We start from the raw sequence: 16,741 nt of genomic DNA, 5'->3' as shown, positions 1-16,741 counted from the left end.
TGCCATAGGTCTCCTTCCTCAGCAAGCACACTCCCTGAGGGCTCATTCACTCAGCAGCCCTCTCTACTGGTTAGTATCTGTTAAGCAAATGAATGGTGCACTTCAATTACTGATGAGTAAAAAACCTAGACATGGGGACTCTGTTTTTTTGCCAATTCATTTTGTAGCTAGTTTTCTACCAAATAGTACTGCATGCAACCAAGCTGTTCAGGGCTGATTCGTTTCCAGACAACCAATGAGTCCCTTCCCAGAGGTATCCAACCAGTCTCCAGGTCACCTCACCGGGAACCTAACTGCAGCTCGGTTTAGAAGCAGATGGAATCCCTAGGCTCTGGCCCCATTGCACCTTTGCTGTGAGGTGCTCTTCTTCTGGAAAGCCAGCCTATTGCCATCCCAGCTGCTGACTGAATCAGAAGGTTGGTAACACCAGTGCTTGCAAAGGCTGCAATTAGTACTTGACAAGTATTTTATGGCCCGCAATTTAAATGTCGGTGGCATTGTAATTCAATTTGATGAGGCAAACATGATACTAACCTCTTCTAGAAAACTGAATGAAATGCATCCTCCTTGAATCTAGGGTCCCTAATCAGCCTATGTGTGGAGGTGAGTGAGCCATCCCCCCTTCAAAGTTTGAGAGTACTTTCACTTTGGGTTTTTGTTTGTTTGGAGGTCATGCCCGTGGCGTTTAGGGGCTATTCCTGGTTTAGGATTGAATTTGAGGACTATCTTATACTATAATGGGACAGACCCAGACATCCTGCCTGCAAAGCACAAGCCCAGTAATTTCCCCAACCAGGAAGGGTTTCCTCTTTGAAATGCTCCTAAAATCCAGGACCGGAGAGATAGTATGGAGGTAAGGCATTTGCCTAGCATGCAGAAGGATGATGGTTCGAATCCCGGCATCCCATATGGTCCCCGGAGCCTACCCTGAGTGATTTCTGAGCAAAGAGCCAGGAGGAACCCCTGAGCGCTGCTGGGTGTGACCCAAAAGCCAAAATGCTCCTAAAATCCACATCAGTACTAAATACATGCCAGTGGCTCCTGCATCTACTGTAATACTTAGGATTAGGACTAAGACTCAAAGTTAGAAGTATGGTTAGGAATAGGAAACATAGGAAACAACTTTAGCTATGTATAGAGGTTAAAAAGGAAAAGTTAAGCTGAGGGTGAATGTTAAATTTAAGGCAAGTGATAGGATTAGGCCAAGGGTAGGGCAAGGGTTAAGTTTAGGATTAGACTGAAGACTCCTAGATTCTCAGCCAAACTGGGCCAGCAGTTCCAAGAGAGGGTCTGTAGATGAGAAACTCAAGGATGCGGCACTATTCAGTCCTTGAATACTGACATTACCATCACCCACAACACTTTGGTAGTGCTCAAAGGTTCTCCAGAATCAATCTCAGCAGTACTCAGGGAACCATGTGATGCCAGAAATCTATCCAGGGTTGACCACATGCAAGGTATGTGCCTTAATCCCTGTGCTATCTCTCTGGATTCTCATGTTAGAAATATGTTTATGCTTATGGTTCCAAGTATGCTTATGCTTAGGGTTACACTTAAAATCGCTGTAAGAATTAGCGGTTAAAGCTGTGATTAGGGTTGGGGTCAAAGTGATGGTGAGTATTGGGGCTACAAATTATGATTAGGGTTAAGGTTAGAGGTAGATGGGGCCGAAGAGATAGCATGGAGGTAAGGCGTTTGCCTTTCATGCAAAAGGTCATTGGTTCAAATCCCGGCATCCCATATGGTCCCCCAAGCCTGCCAGGAGAGATTTTTTGAGTGTACAGCCAGGAGTAACCCCTGAGCGCTGCCAGGTGTGACCCAAAAACAAACAAAAAGGTTAGAGGTAGATGACCTGAGTATTTACTGGGGGAAATCTACTGGGGGAAATGTCTTTAGCTTGTTTCTCCCAAGGACTCAATACAGTAGGGATGAAGACTGTAGAGATTGTTTGTTTGGGCCCATACCCAGCAGTACTTAAGGCAAACTTTTAGCACTATGCTCAGGGATCACTGTTGGTAGGGCTCAGTGTACCATATTGGATGCCAGGGATCAAACTCAGGTTGGCCACACACATAGCAAGTACCCTACTGACTGTACTATCATCTATCGCTCCAGCTCCACTCCCAGAAGATCCTGAGGACAGTCCCTACCCTCAAGTCTAGCTGCAGGTGTGAAGCCCTTCACCATCTCAAACTCGGACACAAATTAAAACTCATACAGGAAGTGCTGAAAAACACTAATGGAAATTCTACCCTGATTTCTGCTTTACAATAACCAGAAAAAATCTTCATAAAATATGAGCTTGAGGGGCCAGAGCAGTGGCGCAGGAGTAGGGTGTTTGCCTTGCACATGGTTGACCTAGGACGGAACACGGTTCAATCCCCCAGCATCCCATATGGTCCTCAAATCGAGGAGCAATTTCTGAGCACATAAGCCAGGTGTAACCCCTGAGTGTCACTGGGTATGGCCTAAAAAAAAAAAAAAGAAAAGAAAAAGGAGCTTGAGGGGCCAGAGAGATAGCACAGAGGTAGGGTGTTTGTCTTGCACGCAGTAGACCCAGGACGGACAGTAGTTGGAATCCCATCATCCCAAATGGTCCCTCAAGCCTGCAAGGAGCAATTTCTGAGAGCAGAGCCAGGAGTAACCACTGAATGCCGCTGGGTGTGGCCCTCCCCCTAAAAAAAAGATTAGAAATAAAGAAAATGAGCTCAAAGATGCAAGGTAATGATATAGAGCACAGAAAATCTGTCATTCACCACAGCAGTATGGCCCGTCATCATACAACCTCCTCTACTCTGCACACAGAATGCCATGTGAAGGACAGCTGAGGCAATGTGGCTGGTGCATAATGAAGCAAGGTCAAAATATACATAACTAAATCTAAACAGGAGAGCAAGAGACAGAACATTTGTTATTACAAATATGATTATCTACTTGGAAATCCTACAGAACTCCAGGATAGGGTTAGGACCAATGGGAGAGTACAGTTGGGTGGTGGCAAAAGCAATATTCACACATCAAGTTCCCTACATGACAGCAATAATTAGTTTGAAAATATAGTGACAAAGGGAGCCACAATACAGTAAAAGGATGTCACTCACAGTCATGACAAAGATATAAAGCACTAAAGTAATTAACAGCGAAAGGAGTAAGATTTATATTTAAAAAAAAGAGAGAGATACACTATCAGAATCTGCTCAAGAAATAGTTGCTGAATGAATTAACAATTCCTTTTTTAAAAAAAATATGGGAGGAATATAAAAGAGGTTACAGGAAAGAAAAATATAACAACTGAATACTTGAAAAATTTTATTCTCTGGGGCTGGAGAGATAATACAAAGGTTGGGATATTTTGTCTTGCATGCAGCAAGCCCTAGTTTGAGTCTTAGCACTTCATGTGTTCCCCCTAGCACCACCAGGAATGATCTCTGAATCTCTGAGCATAGTCAGGTGAACCGCTAGGTTCACCCCAAATAAGACTCAAGTTCACCAAGTTCAAAGCAAAATACCAACTTTACTACTACTACTACTACTGTTATTATTATTATTATTATTATTAAAACTTGGCAAAATGATTCTAAACTTCTAATATAGAAGGACAAATGATTAAGTATAGTCAAAACCTCCTGAAGGCAGGGGAAATGGCTAGTATGCATGTTTTGCACAGAAGTTTTATTCCTCTTTACCTCCTCATGTTCTCTGCTTAGTCCTCGATCACCACTGGAAATAATCCTCCAGCACCACTAGCTACAGCCCCCAAACCAAAGAAGTAAAGGAAAGAAAGAGAAAATCCTTGCTCAAGCAGGGACTTTGAACAGAATTTTCTGTTCTAGCTTAAATAACATGATTATAAGATTGACAAATATTTTTGTTCTGAGGTAGAGTTACTGCATCACCATCCAAGTGCCTAAGAGCCCACAGCCCTCTACCACTGTATCTTTTAAAATTTTAATTATTATATTTTAGGTCATATGTTCACAATCATGTTTTTAAGATTTTGATGTATAGTTACCTTACCTCATCATCACCCAAGTGCCCAAGACCACTCACCTTCACTCCTTGCACTCTCTAGCCTCATCAGATATTAAACTGCAACACACAGACCTGAGACAGCACCAAGGTCTAGACTTTGAGTTTGATCCCCTGTATTTCATGGCCTGCTGAGCACCACTGGGCAGAGGGCTATGGAGACTGCCAACACCTTTAGGCCCATTCAGCACACCTGGCTCAAGCACCGAACCATTAGACTCACATAGCTGGGTCAAGGGATATCACAAATAGTGCTCAGGCCTCCTGAACACTGGGTAAACACCATCACCCCAAAAGATTTTTGTAAATAATGCACAGTACATATAAAGTGGAGGTGACTTTAAAAGTGGGTCACTGGCCTGGAAAGTATCAGACATCACTCAAGAGAACATAAGACTCTGCAGGAGACCAATTAGCCATAAGATGTCACTTCAAAGAAAAGAAAAAAGTTATTCACCAAAAATTTAAAACATTGAGTTACTCATTTGGAAAATCATATGCCATTAGAGGTTTGGCATATATATGAAAGTAAACTCCAAGTGTACTAAAGAGTTAAATGTGTAAAAAATGAACCACTAGTGTAACAAAAAAAAAATCTACATGGGTTATTCATAAAACCACGGAGTATTTTCAGGATCTAAGCACCCCAAACAGAAACCATGAATATATAAAGCAGGCATGTGGAATTTTAAACACTGTTGATATTGAATAATAGCATCACAGTAATAAAAGGCAAGAGAAAAAAAGTGTGTGTCACACACACAAAGGGTACAGGGGAGGGCTTTTAATATATATAAAGTAATTAATTAGTAAGAAAAAACTAGTAAAAAAAAAAGCTATACAGACTCATAAAAAACAGGCTCCCAAATATGACAGGTCAACTTACAAACACAGAGGGCTCATTAGACATTGAAATGCATTCGACCTCTGAACAAGGAGTGCAAAATAAAAGCTGCTCAGCTCCTAAATAGCAGAGCTTTTGTCTTTGTTTTCTGTGTAGTAATAACTCAGCTTCTTCCACCCACTGCTGTCTGCAGGCTGCCCAAATACCCTATGTTCCAGCTCTGAGATCTTGGGTAAATTACCAATGCTGCCCAAATCTTAGACTTTTATCTTGAAAGAGGAATTCTATGAGTTCCTATCCCTGCTCTGAAAACTGTTAGAGAAGCAAGGTGATGCATATGAAAGTGTGGTTCTCATTTACTTACAACTAAGCACTTAAGAAATGGCAGTGAGGGCCCGGAGAGATAGCACAGCGGCATTTGCCTTGCAAGCAGCCGATCCAGGACCAAAGGTGGTTGGTTCGAATCCCGGTGTCCCATATGGTCCCCCGTGCCTGCCAGAGCAGACAGCCAGGAGTAACCCCTGAGCACCGCTGGGTGTGGCCCAAAAACCAAAAAAAAAAAAAAAGAAAAAAAGAAAAAGAAAAAGAAATGGCAGTGAAAGGCCGGAGAGATAGCATGAAGGTAAGGCATTTGCCTTTCATGCAGATGGTCATTGGTTCAAATCCCAGCATCTCATAAAGACCCAAAAAGACCCAAGGAAAAAAAAAGGAAAACAAAAGGAATAATTACTAGCCCCTGAATCCACCTTTTCTGTGCCCTTGACTCAGCGATGACTGGGGTACATGGAACCAACAGTGGAGAAGCATGCAAGCTTTGCCTCGAGATTCTATGTTTAGGACTTAAAAAAACTATAGTAGGAATAACCACATCAGTTACAGAAGTTCATCCAAATAAATCCAAGCACAATTATCAAGAATTCATATAAAACTAGAGAATAAAGGAACCAGAGAGATAGTATAGTGGATAGGGTACTTGCCTCACATATAAATGACTCAGGTTCATTCCCTGGCACCCCATGTGGTCCTCCAAGCACTACCTGAAGTGATCCCTGAGTGCAGAGCTGAGAGTAATCCTCTGCATGATCACCTGAGCACCACTGAGAGCAATCCTAGAGCACTGATCAAGGAGTATCCCTGAGCACTTCCAGGTATAATAACAAATAAACAAAAATAGTGATTCCTGCTAAAGAAACTGTGGTACATATACACAATGGAATATTATGCAGCCATCAGGAGAGGTGAAGTCATGATATTTCCCTATACATGAATGTACATGAATCTATCATGCTGAATGAAATAAGTCAGAGGGAGAGAGATAGACGCAGAATAGTCTCACTCATCTATAGGTTTTAAGAAAAATAAAAGTCAATTTTGCAACAATCCTCAGAGACAAAAAGAGGAGGGCTGGAACTTCCAGCTCACTACATGAAGCTCAACACAAGGAGTGGTGAGTGCAGTTATAGAAATAACTACACTGAGAACTACCATAACCATGTGAATGAACGAGGGAACTGGAAAGCCTGTCTAGAGTACAGGTGGGGGTGGGGTGGGATGGAGGGAGATTTGGGACATTGGTGGTAGGAATGTTGCACTGGTGAAGGGGGGTGTTCTTTACATGACTGAAACTTAATCACAATCATATTTGTAATCAAGATGTTTAAATAAAAATATTATATAAAAAATAGTGATTCTGAAATAACCTGGGAAGTACCACATGATAGAGAGTTAAAGGAAAAAAAATAAAAGAGCAGGTAACAAGCAGCAAATAATCAGAATTTAGTTTTTTTTTTTAAAAAATACACCACAATATCAACAGTGATTATGTTAGATAGTGGGGTTTAGAGTGATTTTAATCTTCTCCTTTTGATTCGCCTGTTCCAAATGTTCTACAATAAACACAAATTACTTCATAAGAAGATAAAAAAAAAACACTACAGTAATTTCTTCTTTTTAAATGCAAACACTCTAAATACAGACATTTATCCTTTGGATGGATTATCAAAAGATACAGGGGCTCCTGAAGGTCCTTTCCCACCCCAGCTGGCCAGTCTGTCCTGGGCTTACTCTCCAGTAACTCCCCAAAGCATAATTGCTCATGGAGCATAGAGGGACCCACGGATTCCTCAACACACTGGCCTACACCCAAAAATGCGGGCTTTGTGGAGAGATGACATACGTAGACCCAGAGATTAAAGCCACATAGGTTTTCCAATCCTCTGCTGCAGCATTTCTCAGCCATTTCACACCTGAAGATCGATCCCTGTCTGTCGGACATATGGATAACCACCACAGTTGATGGGACCCAGGGATCTTGCATGCAAAGCCTGCATATTGTCCAGTGAGGCATCTTCCCAGCTCTGGTTTCTAACCATTTGTACATGTACACAGGCAATTGTACCCATGGTCCTTGTTTTCTCTTGGTCAAGAACCCACAGAGAGCACCAGGCCTGTGTTAGAAAAATCTTACCCCAGACCAAAGTTCTCCTGACTCCGTTTCGGGGCCAGGCATGGCTCTGCCTGAATTCTTTTCCCTGAAGAGGAAATTCTATGCTTCCTTTCTGGCCAGCTGCTGCCGCCCAGCTCCAGGGAATTGTGGTGTGGAACTTGGCCTTGCCTGTTTGCCCTGGCTAAATGCACCTCTCCCAGGATGGCAGGTTTGATGGTACTCTCCCAAAGCTACCCAGGTTGCAGACAGACTCTGGTTCATAAGGTCCATGAGGACCTGGACCATGCTTAGCACTGTCCCTCTTCCCCTTCATCCCCTGCTCCCATTCATTTCAGTGCTTGAAGTACAGCAGATTTGCTAAGTATCTGGCTAGAGAGATAGTATAGGTGAAGGCAAAGCATTTGCTTCCTTGTGAACCACTGGGGTTTGATTCCAGGCACCACCTCTGTTGCCTTAGCACCACCAGGAGTCACTCCTGAACACTAAAAATTTGAAATAAACAGACATCTGCAGATGGGAGAAACGGAGCAGAAAAGCGACCCTGAATCTCAACTAAGGGCACCAACAGGAACTTGATAGTGGGCAGTGGATCTTTCAGTCTTTCCCACGTGTGTATTGAAGCAGCGCCCCTAGGCCATTTTAGAAACTGCAGCCAACCAGAGTCCCTGCTCAAAAAGGGGATGTTGGTGAGCCCTGAAGAGTGGAACCTGGGGCATTCTTCCACCAGGGATCTTTCTAAGTGATGTCTGTCTCATACTCTTCACACCTCCTCACCTAGAGCTTCATCAACTTTGTTCCATCCTTCAGTAGCTGGTTTTCTAAATCCCAGAGCCAAGCACTTAGGGGTTCTGAGAAAGCAACTTGATGCCCTGGAGCAGCAAACACATGTAAGCAGAGGTGTTTCCTTCTACTGTCTGATCCCCTAACTAACATCATCTTCAATGTAATTACACTTACAATGCAATTACAATCACAATGGCTGATCCCCTCACTGACATCACCTATGATGTCTAATAGTGCTATCAGGTGTAGCCCCAAACTTACCTTTCCCTGGTCCCAAAATAAATCAAGGTTCTATCAGAAGCTGTGCCAAATAATAATCAGCTTCCTAGCTCATAGCTGGCCATTTCCACCATATTCTCACCTGGCAGACCAAAGGAGATGGAACCCCTTGGCATCCCTTTCCCAGAACACAAAGCCTAATCACCTCCCAAAGGTCCTACCTTCCAATGCTATCACATCAGAGGATGGTATTGAACCTAGGAATTGAGAGAAGGGTTGTACAACGCTCAATCTATAGCTGTGGGTTCCCATTTTCTCATTTGTACATGGTCATATAAGACACGCTGCAGGAAGTCCAGTTACTAGGCCACAGGATTGTTATGGTCCCCCAGAAAGCCAGACCTAAAGACAGTGAAATGTGATAGTTAGGGACAAAGTCCTAGAATCAATCTCCCTGGCTGGTTGGTCCATTCAACAGTTCATTGACTCTCCTGGTGCTTGAGTTCTCATCTGAAAGGATGAGAAAATAGTAAGAATTCTTCCATCCTATGGGACTTGGAAAGGTAACAGTAATGTCACCCACCCCCAACACACACACACACACACACACACACACACACACACACACACCCTGGGGATATATTACAAGGACCCTAGTGGATGCTTGAAAGTACATACACACATCCATGATACTGATTAGCTTATGAATCAGGTACTGTAAGAACTGACAACAATAACTAATACTGATCTAAAAAATGGGCCATCATGAAAGTCATGTACCTGATGCCTCTTGAAAGAGCTGATCATATGTTCTCCTTTCAGATGAGTGATCTGCAGATGACTTATAGGATTAAAGACTTGGTGCCAGCTGTCATCAGTGGTTGCACTAAGGTGTAACTTAGACAAGATCCTAAGTGCTCCAGGTCACCAAGACAAACCCTTATATCCCAGATTTCTCTAATACTGCCACTCAAAGCCAGAAGATGAAAAGTCCAGAGAAAGCGGCCATAGCAGGGGACATTTGTGGGGGTGGGGAGTGGTTCCTCCTAACACTAGTGGATCAGCATGAGTCACACCACACAGCTCAGTCTTTACATGGCAGCTTCAGACCATCCAAGCAACTTTGGAAAGTCTTTCAGGAGACCCTCGCTGTGCAGGTGGGTCTGAGATCTTCTAGCTTACACTGATGAAAAATTCCAATGAACCTCTTTCTGCTCCCCAAAATTCAATTTCAACTTAAAGATGAGGATGCTGGGCCAAATATGATCCTTAAGTGCAAAGTCTGAGAACCACTAGGTATGGATCAATCCCTCTCCACAAAACCACAGTACCCCACAAGGGTACCTCCTAATGTCTCCTCAAAGCGGAAGTGATACACACTTGGGTCTGCAATATCTTCTATCATTGCTTTCCTGGTTCCTGCCATGACCGTGGTCTCATGGGAAGGCTCTCCCACGAAACATTGAACAGTTATAGACCTTTCTCTCCATTACCTGCCCCAAGATCCATCATCAAAATAAAGTTCACATCCACCCATGAGGGAAGGCAGAGCAGAGACCAGCCTATTATACAGAACAAGAAACCCAAGTCCCATAGAAACATGGGTGGGAGGCTCCAGCCCTTCAAGATCTAGGATGGTATCCAATACCACTTCCCTGCCCTGCAACCCGAGACTCTTCCTAAGTCATTATTACCATGTGCTCTCTCAACGCATCGAGCAAAGTTTTTTAAATGTATTACACCATAGCGGTTTTCGTTTTGATTTGTTTTTGTTTGTTTCTTTTTTGTTTTTGTTTTTGTTTGTCTGTTTTTCTTTTTTTTTTTTTTTTTTTCGTTTGCTTGTTTTTTTGTGGTGCTAATCGATATAGCCGGAATCCTCACTGGATATTTGACACTTCTTTTGGTACGGGGGGAGTGTTTCACCTTCTTTATCTCCTTCATCTCTCAAAGCGTTGATGAGAGCCCCTAGAAGGATTCCGCACATTTTCGGCATATTAGTCTCTTACCCCAGCTTATTTCTTTTCTCTTTTTCAAACAAAACCATGCATCTTGAACTAACTAGTCCTACCTCCAGTTAGAGGGGGAAATAAGGGAGACATCAAGACCAAACAGGTGCAAGACTACTAAGTAGTAGGTCAGATACAGAGGGGACCACATATTCTAGCCGCCCTGAGGGTGAGGGAAGAGGAAATGGGAGGGAGGACAAAAATGGAGGTATAGGTAAAGACAATCTGGTGATGGGAATCCCCCTTGCTTTTATGTAAATATGTACCTAAAATAATATTGTCAACAATATGTAAGCCACAATGATCAAAATAAAAATCATATTAAAAATGTATTTAAACACCATGATTTAAAAAACTGTTCATAATACAGTTGTTTCGGGCATTTCTATGAATCCTATCACTAGTGTGACCTTCCTTGTCCATTGTCTCCAATTTACTCCCATACCCCAAATCTGTCTCCTTTGCAAGCACAAATTTACTTCATGTTGCTTGTTACAACAAAATGGTAAATATATCAAAAAATAGATCAATAAAAGAAAAATTATGATGGTTACACCTCAAATGGTACTAGTTGAGCTTTTTTGCATTATTGTTTTCATTCATTGAGCTTAGCGGGTTTCTATGCAAATTTCCCATCAAATTTTCTATGTTCCTACTGGGTTGTCAGTACTGTGAAGTTTGGAGGTGGTGTGTGGCCAAGTTTGCAGATGTGCATTTCAGGAGCTGTAGAGTTAGGGTAATTTGGTACCTTGACAACTTGATAAGATTCATTTGTGCATCTGGGCCGTTTATATGCCTGAGGATGTTAGGTGTAGGATGGGAACCTTTCTGCCTCATTCCAGAGTAGACTTTTTTTTAATTTAGTGTTGTCTTTATGCATGGAATTCTTTATAATGAATGAAAGAAAACTGCTTCATTGTTCTCTGAAACTCCTCCATCAAGATGTGGTTCAGACTTGGTCCACACATTGCTTGGAGGATGAGGTCAGTGGCAAGAGGAGAAAGAATTAGAGTCTGGGGGCCGGGCGGTGGCGCAAGAGGTAAGGTGCCTGCCTTGCCTGTGCTAGCCTTGGACAGACCACAGTTCGATCCCCCGGCATCCCATATGGTCCCCCAAGCCAGGAGCAACTTCTGAGCGCATAGCCAGGAGTAACCCCTGAGCGTTACCGAGTGTGGCCCAAAAACAAAAAAAAAAAACAAAACAACAAAAAAAAGAATTAGAGTCTGGTAGAAAAGTCATTCTGCATCTCAGGTGGGCACCCACAACTCCCTATCTCTCAGGAGTCCCCTCAATCCACCCAAAAAGTGGTCCCAGGGGCTTCTCTGTTCTTCACACCCATAGGGGAAACAGAAGACACCTGTCAGACAGCCTCACACACACACACACACACACACACACACACACACAAAACAGAAATAGTCCACCACATACTAGACCAGCTAGTGGCTCACCCCATGCCCAAAAATGCACCCAAACCACCACCTTCCCCACCCACTTATACTCAGACTTGGTTCCCCATGACCCTTCTGCCCATAGACCCTATGGTCAGGCCAGTGACTTCATTTCCAGCTTCATCCCTACTCATCTCTGCTTCTTCATCAAGAAAACCATTAAGGGAAGCATTAGGCTGATTGTATCTATTAATTCCCACCTACAAACCAAACTTAGATGAAGCTCTGAGATGGCTCCTGGGTCCTCTCAGGCCCCTGAGTCATTTCCCCTTGTTAAAATTAGACTAGTCTCCCAGCAGACTCCCACAGAATCCAATCAGGTGCTTCAAAGGAGACCAGCCCTCTGTTCATTCAAAAACTCAAACAATTGTGGCGGGCACTCCCCCATCATGGACTTCGGTGGAGAGGTTTCTGAATGCTCATCTGGGGGCCCAAGCAGGCAAACTTACTTTGCATGTATGTAGTTGAAAAAACGGGCTTGAAGAGAGAATACAGGGGTTAAGGTACTCGCTTTGTATAGAGCAAACCCAGATTCAATTCCCTGATTCAGTCTACTAAGCACTGCCACCAGTGAGCACAGAGCCAGGTGTCAACCCCAAAATGAAGAAAATTGGAAAAACAAGACCCAGTGGTCTAGGTATTTGCCTAGGGCCATGTCCCAGCAGGTAATAAAGCAAGACTAAATTCTAAGTCAGGAGAGCCAGCGAGATAGCACAACAGGTAGGGCATTTGCCTTGCATGTGGCTGACCCAGCTTTAATCCCTGGCACCCCATATGGTGCCCCAAACCCTCCAGGAGTGATTCCTGACCACAGCCAGGTGTGGCTCCAAAACAAACAAAATTAATGTCAGGTCAACTACACCTAAAGTCAGTCCCTGCATCCAAAGCTGAATACACTTCCCTTTGCTGTACCTGGTCCAAAGACAACCTTGTGGAGCTCCCATACTAGGTTTCCTCTTCAGTCAACAGGAGGCAGCTGGCCTGACTGCTGTAAGAGGAAGAAAATAATGGAGGAAAACCCTGGACAATGGTGCTGTATGAGGGCCGTTGCCTGTGCACCCTGAGGGCCCAGCTCTCCTACCCACAAGCCAAGTCTGTGTCACATGCCTATATCACTCCCCATCTGCACACTTTTGGACCCCACCTCCACACCAGTTCCCTCCTCCCACATATTCATTCCACCTTCCATCCTTTCTTGCCAGCTCCAAGATCACTCATAGTCTCTGCTGCCTTCCTGGGTCCCTGACTCCCCTCTGTGCCCTTTCTACCTTTGCTAGGACCTACCCTGTGAGCAGTGCGAAACAGCCTTGTAGCCAGCCTTTCTTGAGCAGTCTTTTGGTCTGAATATATACCAGGAATCAGGCAGGGGTGAAACCTTCAGCAAAATTGTTTTTGTTTGCTTGCGTTTTGGGCCACACCTGGTGGATGCTTAGAGGTTACTCCTGGCTATGTGCTCGGAAATCGCTCCTGGCTTGGGGGACCATATGAGATGCCAAGGATCGAACCCAGGTCCATCCTGGGTCAGCCATGTGCAAGGCAAATGCCCTACCACTGCGCTATCACTCAGGCCCCAAGCAAGACTGAACTGATTTAATTTTCATATTGAGCCTGTGCATTTTTAGAACTGGGTCCTACTGTAACCACCCCATTATATAGAGGGAAACTCTAGGACCCAGTCAGGAAAATGACCAGCCTTGAATTCAAAACTGGAGGGTGGGGGCATGCTATCCTGCTCCATGTCAAAGCTACTTTACCAACATTCTGCTGCAACCACTGACTGGTTCTGTTGCCCACCAGGAGTTACCATGCCCAAGCACTATTTATGGCCCCATAACCTGGTGTAAGTCAGGAACTGTGTGCTGGCTCCTAAGTAGAGTCCAGTGTCCCAGCACAAGGTCATCTCCCTGGAAGGCCACCTACTACAGTCTGCGGGACAGAGACCAGTTCAAGCTTCCGGCCACTTTGAGCACCTGCTGTGTCTGGAGATGCTGAAGAGGCTGAATTAGGAAGCACTTGATCATCTAGGGAGCAGATCGCCTCTAGACACACACTTTAGCATTGATACCCATCCCGCCCTCTCTTGGCAGGGCTGCTACAAAGGCTTCAGAAATAGCCATGATGGATGATTCTCCATTTCCTGCTCAAGCCCTGTGGGCACAGACAAACCTGCATAGCTCCAGGCCCTATGATGTGACTAGAGAGGAGAGACCACAGCTATAGGAGGTGCCAAGGGCACTGGGCATAGCATCCATCATTACTCACTGCTTCCCCCCTGGACTCAGAGCTCCAAACCTCTGTCTCTCCATCCAAAGAAGAGGTCAGGGAAGAATTTCTTTCTCCCCAATTTATAGCCAGATGAAACAGGTAAGAGAAATGGTAACATTTTGTGTTTTAATTGCTGAGCTAATATCATCTACAGAAAGTTAGGAAGGAGACAAATTGAGAGGCCTGCTCCATAGCACAGGACATCGGACTGGGGACAAAAGAGGCCACATCTCAAATTCTCCTATAAACACTGGGCAGATGGTTCAGGCTTTCTCCCTGACAGCAGTGGTCCTGAGCTCCCAGTTCCCAGGAGATTCCCAGGAACCCAGATTCTAGACTGCACCTGAAAGATTCCCCCAAGTCTATTCTCTGAGGCAGATCCAGATTCAGCCTCAGTTTCCATGAGCTCAGCCCACCATCATAGACTCCCAGGGCCCACAGTCCAGAGTTCTGGTGTAAAGCCCAGAACTCACAGAAGACTGGCTAGCACTTTCCTGGGGTTATAGTAGGAGGGAACTGCCCCCCCCATCTGCCCAGTGTTTCTAGGCCAAGCTCATCATTTCTATATAGATTTTCCAAGAATTTCCAATAATCCTAAAATTCCAACTCAATACTTTAAGATCTGTGAAAAGGTGAAACAAAATGTACACTCCCAGCTATCAACCCAAAACAAAAGTGTCCCCCCAATTTCCTCCTTCCTTAAACCTCTTCCTTTGATATGTGAAAACCCACTGGACAGGTACTTTTGTCTCACTCTCAATCTTCCACCTCTTGGTGGGTATTGGTATAATAAAAAAGAAGTTAGTTTTGGCTTGGCATTGGGAAACACCATGAGGAAGAAGCCACTCCAAAAAGCCACTGACTTCTTGACTTTCCTGACTGACTTGATATATTATTTCTTCACTGCTAACCTGCTTCTTCAGACCCATTCGCCTAAGACAGGGGTGGCGAACAGGATTTTTACCCTCACTCAAAATGGCAAAATGCAATATGTGTTTAATATATTATTGTTAAAATTATATGCTTTTGTGTGAGTGTTTGTCGTTTTGGCAGGTCACTGCCTGGTGTGGCTCTCTGACTCTCACAGTTTAAAATTTTGGCTCTTTGTGTCAAACTTGTTCGCCACTCCTGGCTTAAGCGATTAGAAACATAGCATGCAGGGTGATCTCACAACTTGGGAATTTTTACTTTATAACGAAGCTCTTTCTGGAAAAAAAAATATTATTAACTCTGCACGTGGCACACTGGGATGCTAGAACTGTATCAGTTGCAAGTGTCAAAATTCAAGCCAATATACTAGGCTTTGCTCTGGCCCCCAAACCTAGCAACATCCCATGATTTAGGACCAGGCCTTAGTACAGACCTAAATTAGAAAGCCTTGCCCACAACAGATAATAACTTCCATCTTCCCTAGTTTTTGCCCTGAGACCCTCATTCAACTGTGAAGTTTGGCTGTGAATGATCTTTGCCTCATGTGCCAAAGATAAAGCTGGCCTCTGAAGACATGTGAGCCTGGAAAGAAAATTCTGCAGTCTAGCTGCTTCTGTAATGGACTCCTTGGTCACAAAACCTCTGCCTCTTTGTAAACCACAAGGCTATAATCTGCCGCCAGAAGCCCTTTCTTAGGAGGTGAATGAAAGCACCCACGTGAACAACCTCTCCTTTATAGAGGCATTATTGGAAACAGCCAATGCCCTGTGAGAACAACCCAGAATTAATTACTCTCTGAGTTTTGTTTCTAGATTACCTTCTTTCTGAATCACTTTACAACTTTCTAAAGCCCCGTCTCTACCTTAGCTTTCTCTTCTCTCCCTTTTTTCTCTGCCCCACCAGGCTCCATCATTCCATAGCTCTATGGACAAGATGAGCAAACCTTATCACTCTCACTTTATAGGCCAGAATGAAGCTGAAGATGTTCAAGGAAGCTGAAGATATTCACTAATGAATATCAGAGATGCGACTGCAAAGCTCTCTCCACTCTGCCTACAAGCTACAAGGTGTGTCTCTGGAACATAAAGGGAGACAAAAACTCATCACATAGGATGCCAGAATGCTGCTTGCCTTTTGCTTTCATCCACAGCATAGCACCTACCTTGCATGGGTGAGGGCCTGGGTTCTACCCCTCACTTCAGCTGTTTGAGAGCATCTGCTCCACTTAGAGTTTAGTTGTGATCTTACCCCAAATGTTCCCCTTTGATATTTCTGAGCAGCACTTGTGAAAAGCATCTGGTTGGGAGCATCACCTACAGAGGGGTCCCACGTGGAGATGGCAACACAAGATGTTCAATAGCGCATGTGGCTGTCACCCAGGAGCTGTAGGCTGTGTTCTAGGGGCTGGGACACAGTAGGCACATAACAGAGGCTGTGTCTGCCCTGGTGGCTGGCCTAGCTCACAGCCAAGACAGGCGCCAAAGAATTGCCCACAGGGACCACAGAATGACTCTGGACTTTAAGTGGTCACCCTGGGGTCCTCAGTGCCCCTCTCATCTCCTGAAATTGTCCTGAGCTTAAACACAACCACTTTTTAGAGACCCAGTCAATGCTCACACACTTCTTCTCTGGCCTGAGACAATTGTCTGCTGAGACTAGTTTTTAATCTGACCACTCAGTATCATACGTTCTCACAAGCCTCCCAATAAAGTGGTAACATTAAAATCGAGGGGCTCCCCACACTACTTGGTTCCCTGAGCTTGCTATT

General features: G+C 44.2%; 1 protein-coding gene and 1 pseudogene across 1 annotated transcript in view; both read right to left on the bottom strand.

The window, feature by feature from the left end:
• The window catches only part of GABBR2 (gamma-aminobutyric acid type B receptor subunit 2), a 371,159-nt gene that overhangs the window by 339,737 nt on the left and 14,681 nt on the right, over positions 1-16,741 (bottom strand). The gene's annotated exons all lie outside the window — the stretch shown is intronic.
• The window catches only part of LOC126012396 (60S ribosomal protein L32-like), a 35,116-nt pseudogene that overhangs the window by 11,702 nt on the left and 6,673 nt on the right, over positions 1-16,741 (bottom strand).

This window comes from Suncus etruscus, chromosome 1 (assembly GCF_024139225.1).
Source record: "Suncus etruscus isolate mSunEtr1 chromosome 1, mSunEtr1.pri.cur, whole genome shotgun sequence".
NCBI lineage: Eukaryota > Metazoa > Chordata > Mammalia > Eulipotyphla > Soricidae > Suncus > Suncus etruscus.
Note: the sequence above shows the minus strand (reverse complement) of the source record. Positions and strands in the feature narration are given on the sequence as shown.